We start from the raw sequence: 10,805 nt of genomic DNA on the forward strand, positions 1-10,805 counted from the left end.
TTCAAAATGAACAACTGCGTGTGGCTCCTTGTGACACATTGCCTCAAACCATATCGGAAAGGCTTCGTACGAAGCTTCCCACCCTCCGAAAATTGACTCCACTGCCTTCTGTTTAGCCAACCATGCTTTGCGATAACTAATGGTGTAGTTAAACTTTGACTGTACTTCCGCAATCACTGATTTCACCCTAATAGACGGGTCAACTTCTACCAACGGCTTTATTGCTTCTGCAACTGTGTTGGAATCTAGCTTCGAATGATCTTGAGAAATGGTGGCCCTAGTACAGGTGTGACTACCGTTGTACCTCCTTATCTCCCAGCAGAACTTTCTGGACATTTTGCTCACCCTTATCAGCCAATCACATCCTGCACTATACTGGGTGCATTTAGCATAGAATGTCGTCGGTTCTGACTCATGCACCCGATAATCCACTCCTCTGCGGATTGTATAATCTTTCATCGCCTTAATTACTGCCTCCCTAGAACTGAATTCCATCCCCACAGTAAATTCACCATCCGGCATAAGGGGAAGCTCTGCTGCAATAACATCACAAATTTTAGAGTAGTCAGAACTAATAATGTAACAAACTAATAAGCACAGAACAATGGAAAACGTACTTCAACAAACCGAACCGGTTATCGAACCCCCCGGTCGTCATCGAACCGGCCGGTTCGGTCCAACGGGTCGGTTCGGTCGAATAAAACCGGTCCGGTTCAACCTTTAACTCATACGCTAACATTCTGCTATTTGGACCGGCCGATCCGATCTAGATGGCCGGTCCTGTCAAATCGGTCAATTTGTTAGACCGAACCGGTGCGGTTAGACCGGCAGGTCCGGTCTGGTCGAACCGGCCGGTCCGGTCTGGGCAAACAGTCCGGTCCGGTCGAACCAACCACCCCTGTTTTAAACAATTACTAATTACACGCTATATTTTGCCTATTTACCCTTGTCTTAAGTATTTGTCCTAAACAAATAACCCATGCACAAATCATACTATCACAGATCTTAACTTAAATTAACGACGCACCTGCATTTAAATATTGAGGATACTCCGGTGCATGCATGGCATCCAAATCCAACGACCGCATGAAACTTGGCTCCACAAACGGCTGCTGATTTGCTAGTGCATTTGCCACGTCCGCTACATCTGCCACCATAGCCTCGTCAGTTTCATCTTCGTTTCCACCTGGATCAACGACCTCGTAGTTACTTTCGAAGTCTTCTTCACTATCACTGTTGTACTCTCCCAATTCAATATCTCGGTCCGCTGCAGATTGCTCGAACTCGATATACAATTCGATAAACGTCATTCGCGACCGACTTTCAAGATACACTGAAAACATTTCTTGCATGCTCGCCTCGTCGGTCACGTATTTCGTTTGAAATTGCACGAACCCACCAAAGACAGATATAGGATATCTGTACAGAATACACGACACTCTCCTAGATATTTCAAAATCCATCTTCTCACATATGATCCCTTTTAATTCTTCAAATGACAGTGTGAATGGAATAACAATATCTAACGGATTATCACACACAAATTTCACTCCTTCTGCTGTTTGTAATAAAATATGGCCATCATAATATACTTTTAACCTTACTCTATCATCCATGATAATAGAGAAGAAGAGATCTACAAGTAGAGAAGAAAAGATATGCAAAGAGGAGATGTAGAGAATTGTAGCAACGAAGGAGAAGAATGATATGAGCTGCACAAATTCAGTTGGTGCATCTATATATATATATACCACACCCAAATCGGACCATCCGACCGGATGTAGGCCCATTCGAATTTTTAAGAACAAAAAAATCGGACGGTCCGATTACCAGAAAGCCCGCCCAAAAATTTTTCCTTACCCAAAATCGGTTGGTCCGATTTGGCGATAAAAAATTTTGAAAATTGCCCTCAAATCGGTTGGTCCGATTTCCTTCGGTAAAACAAATCATCTTCAGCGCCCACAAATCGGACGGTCCGATTTGTGACTGCAAGAAATCGGACCGTCCGATTTTTCCCCCTCAGCTGACCGCCGTCACAGCCTGGTTAAACACCACTAACCTCCATAACCGGGTGTTACACCACACCGTGCATCATATCCGAAAAAAATAGCCAAATTTTGAAACTGTGAGTTGATTGAATCTTCTATTCATTTTGTTAAATGACATGCTGACAACTCTGCTCTGTCACAAGTAACTTCAAATGTGAAACTTAGTGGCATCATATGATAGAGATAGATGCACTTCGAAAATATCATTAACAACTATTATCGAATAAAGTAAAACTTCTAGGATTTATAGTAAATTTATAATGGATATGTGATGAGGATAATGACGAAGAAGTTAATCCTTATGTGGTCCCTAGTAGCATAAAATAATATATCTGTTCTTTAATTTAATTTTTGCTCCTGAATAACATTTTTTAATTATTGAGTTTGTCAAAGCAAGATTTGGGAGGACTACTTGATTATATTCATGTGGACTCATTCGTAAATTTTTCCCAATTCATCTTCCTTACCTTCCCTCGTTTTTGCATGCAAGTGAATTTCTTTTCAGTTGAAATGATAAATTAATTTTAAATTTTTGGTTCAGTGGGAATTGACTTGCTTGTATTATTGTTGTTCTGCAGGTTTTGTTGTTAATGAGAAACCTCATTGTCAACTTGTCTAGCCCTGAATTTGAGCCGATGGTAAGTTTTGAAATCAATTCATGAATTGATTATATTGTTTGGCATCAAGTTTGCAAAGAAAAGTATATCCCTTTTGAAAGAATGGAAATATAAGATACTCCATGAACACCAAAAAACATCCATCAAATCATATATCATGCATATATTTATATTGAACAAAAACAGAATATCTTGCTATTGCTGATGGTGTTTCTGTGTATGCTACTCTCTCTCTATATATATCTAGCCCTTTCCTAGTGTAAAACTTCAATCATTGAATAAAAACAGAATATAAAACTTTGAAACTGGTTTTGATTAATTAACTTAACTGGAGTAAGATTGCATCATATGTTAAAATTGAGCTGTATTAACATTATAGTTTTCTCATTCTGTGCCACAGTTGGGCAGAAGAGGATGTGGATCCTTCGTTGTTCCCACGTCGCCAGGAGAAAGAGAAAACATTGAATGAATCTTTAGAAGAATTGGACAACTTTAACTTGGTTTGGCCCTAATTTTAGACTAGGTTTATGTTTATATTTAGGCAATTCTGATAGTGGTTAGCTACAAGAGCAGATTGTTTTATACACCTTTAGTGTATGCCACAGTACAGATTTTACAGGTTTTCTTTTTTTCAATAGTATTTGTTTTGAATTATAGTTGATGTATCAATACACTTTGTTGATATATGGTTGTTACTTATTATTATAATTGATGTATCAATATACTTTGTTTGTGTTTTGAATTATATTGACTTGTTTATTTATAGTACTTTTTTTTTAATTTAATAATAAGATGAATTTGTTTATTTTTTGAAATAATATAAATATTCAAATACAAATTAGATAAAAGTTTGTATTAAATTTATATTTATTTTGTATGAAAACAAGTTTATTTTGTAATGGAAAAATTTTAAAAAAATTATATTTTTTCTAACTGACGAATTTACAGACGGATTTTCTGTCTGTAATCAGAGTGTGAGATGATTTTCTAAAGTTTAAATTACAGACGAAAAATCCGTCTGTAATTACAGACAGAAAATTCGTCGTCTTCAGGAAATGGATGGAGAATTTACAGAGGAAAAATCCGTCGGTAACTGGTATAAATCTGTTGGTAATTTTTTGACGGAAAAAATCCGTCGGTAACCAAAAATCCGTCTGTAATAAAGACTAAATCTGTCTATAAATTTGTCTGTATTAATTCATTTTCTAGTTGTGATAATTTGAGGTGAAATTAATCACATTAAATACATGATTTATGCTTACATATAACTTTGCATTTCTATTACTATTTGATCATCTTCATGCCTTTTATTTTTTTAGGATGATTCTTTAGTTTTTCTTTCACTCCTTTAGAATATTCAAATACTATTTTGTATTCTATCTTCTATCATCTTTTTCTTAATATTTTATAACTTTTATTATCTGTCATTTTTTAGGCTTTATATAATTTTTTTTATCAAGTAGTTTTGATATTTTGTCCTATTTAAAAAGAAAAAAAATTGAATTCTATCTATATAAAAATTATTTGAAGTATTTTATATTCAATTTTTTATACTAATTTTTATTATTTGTTTATTTTATTAAATTACATTTAATATTTTTATTTGCCATGTTTTAGGTCTTTTATTATATTATATTGGTGTTTACTCATTTCTTTACCAATTATAATTAATTTATTATATCGACTATTTGATTTAATTAGTCAAAGTATTACACATTTTAATTTAATTTATTTGGTGCTAATATATAATTGGTAAAGTAAATGATAAATAAGTCTGGTAAAAATTAGTAAATAAAGCAATAAAATTATAGAATGCAAATATAATTGGTTTTACAAAATAAGTGTATTTACATAAACGTTATCATATACATGTGCATATAAATCATATAAATGTGCATATTGCAGCTAATTTATTTAGTACTAAAATGTTACTTTTATATATCATGTTACAATTATATAATATTTACATATACCAGTTATTTTTTGTTTCTATTACTTTTTTTTATTTTATATTGTCTTTTATCCAAAGAAAAGAATCAATTTGTAAATTCATAAATTGTTATGGATAATTAAATTGAATCAACTGAAATATTCTTTTTGTTTATTTTTTTAAAAATATTTAGATAATTATTTTTTATTGATAGTATATCTTTACAATTTTAAAAGAATAGTAAAAGATAATTAGTTATTCTATTTTGATGATCGATCACCTTTTGATACCAATTTCATACTTACTTTATATTATAATAGATAATAACTCTATGTAATGGTGACTCTCATAAATGTCATTAGATATTTTCGGATCTTTTTTAGAATTAGTATCATTTAACTTATTATAGATAAGACTAAAAAAAATATTCGTTATTAGTATTTGATGATAGTTGTTCTTGTATATAATAATAATTCTGAGGTATATTTCATCTTAGAAAGAATTGAGTTTGTCTCTTTATCTCTACAGAATTTATATTTTGGTAAGAAAGAAGAATACAGAGAGTAGTAAATACCTGTAAAAGACACTCCGACACTCAAATCAGTATAAGATGTATATGAAAATAAAAAAGTAATTCAGATTTTAGAACTTATTCTTATTTAAAAATAAAATATAACTTATATAAAAATTAAATTATAAATAACATTGATGTTATGACTATTTGATTATTAAATTGGTCATGATGATCATTAAATTTATTAATTACAAAACTTAGAATTAAGGTAAATAAAATTAAATTATTATCCATCATGTACAATAAAAGATCATGTTATTCTCATCATGCATAACGAATCAAACTGAGTTATAGCTTAAGTAACGGATTAATAACTAAAGTTATATGAATTAAAATTGGGCTCTTGATACAATAAAAAAAAATAGTTGAAAAAGACCATAATATAAAATTACCCAAACAAGAAAAAGTGATGACTTTAGAGCGAAAAATTAAGTGGACTGAATTATGCAAGTTTATTAAAAATTGTTATATATAAATTTTATACAATGTCTTGCTACAAAAGAAAATTTAACTAAATACTCGTATCAGAAAAAATAAGTTTATGTTATTTCGTTACGTATTAAAATTTGTTACATATAAAATTTATGTTAATAGTATAAATATTGATAATGTAAATGATGATCAACTATTCATTAATCCAATATGCAAATGAATCCGATATAAATATAGCTATAATATATATGACAATAAAATTTTATAACTAACCAAAATACTTAACCAAATCCAATTAAATTGTTATAATGTGTTTCACATTTACGGGCACTCTATGTTATCGTATTCTTTGTCTTTTTCCTCTTCCTTTTCCTTCTCTTCATCTTTTTTTTCGTCTTTCTCTTTTATTATCGTTGTCATTACTACCATCACACTACCACCTCTATCTGCTCCTCCTCCTCTTCCTTCTTTTTCATTGGAATTCATTTTTTTTCTTTTTTTTCTTCCTTCTCCTCTTCCATCATTATTATTATCATCATCGTTATCGTTATTGTTATTATCATCATCATTGTCTTTTTTTTATACATATAACAGTTCAAATACAGAATGAACCGAAAATTTTTAAAAATGACGACATACAAACAAACTCAGTTCAAAACAAGTTCAGACTAAAAGTGCACCTTATTTAAATCTAAAATGTACTGAAATTACTTAATGATAATGATACACAAACAAATTTGATTCAAAACAAGCACAGACCAAGTGCACATCTATTCTATTATATAAAAATTGGGTTTCTGCACTTAATGATGAAACTGACGTGACATGTTTCTGAGAGTGTTTTTAATTTATTTCTTTTAATTAATTAAATACAATTTATTATGATAAATTAATTATATCAACTAATTAATTTGATTAGATATTTAAATATCATATAATTTATATCAATCAATTAATTATAATAAATAAATTAAATCAAATCAATTATAACAAATAAATTATACTACTAATTGATTTAATTAATGCATATATCCTCACACTAAATCTTATATCAATTATAATTAATTACAACTAACAAGGCCGGAAACTGATGTAGTTTTGTCATGAGGATATTTTCATTTTATTCAATTGATTAAATGAAATCAACTATAATTAATTATTATTATATCAAGAATATAATTTGAGGTGAAATTAATCACATTAAATACATTATTTATGCTTACATATAACTTTGCATTTCTATTACTATTTGATAGTCTTCATGCCTTTTATTTTTTTAGGGCGATTCTTTAATTTTTCTTTCACTCCTTTATTTTATCTTCTATCATCTTTTTTTCGATATTTTATAATTTTTTTATCATCTGTCATTTTTTAGGCTTTATATCATTTTTTTATCAAGTAGTTTTGATATTTTGTCCTATTTAAAAAGAAAAAAAAATTGAATTCTATCTATATAAAAATTATTTGAAGTATTTTATTCAATTTTTTATACTAATTTTTATTATTTGTTTATTTTATTAAATTATATTTAATATTTTTATTTGCCATGTTTTAGGTTTTTTATTATAGTCATTTCTTTACCAATTATAATTAATTTATTATATCGACTATTTGATTTAATTAGTCAAAGTATTACACTTTTAATTTAATTTATTTGGTGCTAATATATAATTGGTAAAGTAAATGATAAATAAGTCTGGTAAAAATTAGTAAATAAAGCAATAAAATTATAGAATACAAATATAATTGGTTTTACAAAATAAGTGTATTTACATAAACGTTATCATATACATGTGCATATAAATCATATAAATGTGCATATTGCAGCTAATTTATTTAGTATTAAAATGTTACTTTTATATATCATGTTACAATTATATTATATTTACATATACCAGTTATTTTTTGTTTCTATTACTTTTTTTTTTTATTTTATATTGTCTTTTATCCAAAGAAAAGAATCAATTTGTAAATTCATAAATTGTTATGTATAATTAAATTGAATCAACTGAAATTTTTTTTTGTTTTTCTTTTTTAATATTTGAATAATTATTTTTTATTGATAGTATATCTTTATAATTTTAAAAGAATAGTAAAAGATAATTAGTTGTTATATTTTGATGATCACTTTTTGAAACTAATTTCATACTTACTTTATATTATAGTAGATAGTAACTCTATATAATGGTGGCTCTCATAAATGTCAATAGATACTTTCTGATCTTTTTTAGAGTTAATATCATCTAACTTATTATAGATAAGACTGAAAAAAGATTCGTTATTAGTATTGATGATAGTTGTTCTTGTATAATAACAATTTTGAGGTATATTTCGTGTTAGAAGGAATTGAACTTGTTTTTTCATTTTCAAAGAATATATATACTTCGGTAAGAAAGAAGAATACGGAGAGTAGATATCTCATATGTAAAAGACACTTTACACTCTGATACTCAAGTCAGTATAAGATGTATATGAAAATAAAAAAATAATTCAAATTTTAGAACTTACTCCTATTTAAAAATAAAAAATAACTTATATAAAATTTAAATTATAAATGACATTGATATTATAACCATTTGATAATTAAATTAGTCATAATGATCATTAAATTTGTTAATTATAAACTTAGAATTAAGGCAAATAAAATCAAATTATTATTCGTCATGTATAATAAAAGACCATATTATTCTCATCATGCATAACGAATCAAATTGAGTTATAACTTAAATAACAGATTAATAGCTAAAGTTATATGAATTAAAATTGGGCTCTTGATACAATGAAAAAATAGTTGAAAAAGACCATAATATAAAATTACCCAAACAAAAAAAAAGTGACGACTTTAGAGCGAAAAATTAAGTAGACTGAATTATGCAAGTTTATTAAAAATGGTTATATATAAATTTTATACAATGTCTTTCTACAAAACAAAATTTAACTAAACACTCGTATCAGAAAAAATAAGTTTATGTTATTTCGTTACGTATTAAAATTTGTTACATATAAAATTTATGTTAATAGTATAAATATTAATAATGTAAATGATGATCAACGATTCATTAATCCAATATGCGAATGAATCCGATATAAATATAGCTATAATATATAGGGAAATTTTTTGGTGATCAAGATAATGGTGTTTAAAGTGGTCAAAGATTGACCTATAAATTAGAGGTTGACATGTGAAATGGTTGAATACAATGAGAATTATTTTATGAGTATACTTTTGTGAATTATGTTAAAAATGAAAAAGCTAAGTTATAGAAAAAAAAATATAAATACACGAAAGAAAACAAAAAAAGATAAAAAAAAGCCGTGAAATTAATAAAAATAAAAGTTTATATTTAAATCAATTAAATAAATATTTTATTTATTGAAATAAATAATTATAAAAATTATTACAAAAATACGTCTTCCAATTTTATCTCGTTTACATTGTAAACGATATAATTAAGAATATATTTTGTTGACACTGTAAACGAGATATATAAAATTTGAAAAAAATACACCTATCTCGTTTACAGTACAAACAAGATACATTTATAATTATCTCGTTTACATTAGATATCTGTATTTGTAAATATAAAATTATAATTTTTAAAAATAATAAAAATATTAATAATTTAAATGAGATCAAACTCTTAAAATGGAAGGTTTCAAATAATAGGAAAAATAGGCGGTTTCAAATAATAGGAAAGATAAACAGTTTCAAAATAATAAAGAAGATAGGTGGGTTAAAAGTTGAAACCGTCTATTTTCTCTCTTATTTGAAACGTTCTATTCTAAGAGTTTGGTCTAATTTAAATTATTAATTTTTAATTATTTTCAAAAATTATATTTTTATATTTATAAATACATATATCTCATTTACACGGTAAACGAAATCATTATGAATGTATCTTTTTTACATTGTAAACGAGATATGTGTATTTTTTTAAATTTCATATATGTGTAAATGAAATATATTCATAACTATATCGTTTACGGTATAAATAAACGAGATAAGATTGGGAGACGTATTTTTATAATAATTTTTATAATTATTTATTTCAATAAATAAAATATTTATTTAATTTATTTAAATAAAAAATCTCATTTTTATTAACTTCACATTTTTTTATCCCTTTTTTTCCTTCCATATGTATTTATATTTTTTTTCTATAACTTAGTTTTTTTTCCATTTTTAAAGTAATTCACACAAGCATATTCTTAAAATGTTTTTCTTTATATTCAACCATTTTACATGTCAACCTCTAATTTATAAGTCAATCTTTCGTCATCTTTGGACACCATTATCTTGGTCACCAGAGAACTCCTCTAATATATATTACAATAAAGTTTTATAATTAAACAAAATACTTAACCAAATCCAACCAAGTTGTTATAATGTGTTTTACATCTACGCGCATGCTCTATGTTATCGTATTCTTCGACTTCTTCCTCTTCCTCTTTACACCCCTGGTGCTGCTGTTACTTCTTCTCCTTCTCCTCCTCTTTTTTCTCATCTTTTTCTTTTATTATCGTCGTCGTTACTACCATCACACCTCCTCCTCCTCCTCCTCCTCATTGAAATTCCTTCGATCTTCTCCTTTCTTTTCCTCCTTCTCCTCTTCCATCATCATTATTATCATCATCGTTATTGTTATTATCATCATCGTCGTCTTCTTCTTATACGTATAACAGTTCAAATCCAGAATGAACCGAAATCTTTTAAAGATGACGACATACAAACAAACTCAATTCAAAACAAGTTCAGACTAAAAGTGCATCCTATTTAAAACCAAAATGTATAGAAATTACTTAATGATAATGATACACAAACAAATTCGATTCAAAACAAGCACGTACCAAGTGCACATTACTTAAATCCAAAATATATCAAAATTACTTAATGATGATGACGCATAAACAAACTTAGTTCAAAACATACATAAACCAAGTGCACCTTATTTAAATCTAGAATGCACTGAAATTACTTAATAATGATGATACACAAATAAACTCAGTTTAAAACAAGCACAGACCAAAGTGCACGTTATTTAAATCCAGAATGCACCGACATTAGTTAATAATGACAACACACAACCAAACTCAATTCAGAACAAGCATACAAACAATGTAATACCCGGTCTAACCGAAATTAATTAAATAATAAGTTAAATAGGAGCGAATATGGTTAGAAGATTTGGCAATTGGAATTTGAT

General features: G+C 27.5%; 1 long non-coding RNA gene across 1 annotated transcript; it reads left to right on the forward strand.

The window, feature by feature from the left end:
* Positions 1 to 2,118: 2,118 nt before the first annotated feature.
* Positions 2,119 to 3,410, forward strand: LOC140181854 (uncharacterized). The gene is made up of 2 exons (XR_011877421.1): positions 2,119 to 2,686; positions 3,066 to 3,410. It is a non-coding gene; the product is annotated as an uncharacterized lncRNA (long non-coding RNA).
* Positions 3,411 to 10,805: the final 7,395 nt, after the last annotated feature.

Source organism: Arachis hypogaea, chromosome 19 (genome assembly GCF_003086295.3).
Source record: "Arachis hypogaea cultivar Tifrunner chromosome 19, arahy.Tifrunner.gnm2.J5K5, whole genome shotgun sequence".
In the NCBI taxonomy this organism is placed as follows: Eukaryota; Viridiplantae; Streptophyta; class Magnoliopsida; order Fabales; family Fabaceae; genus Arachis; species Arachis hypogaea.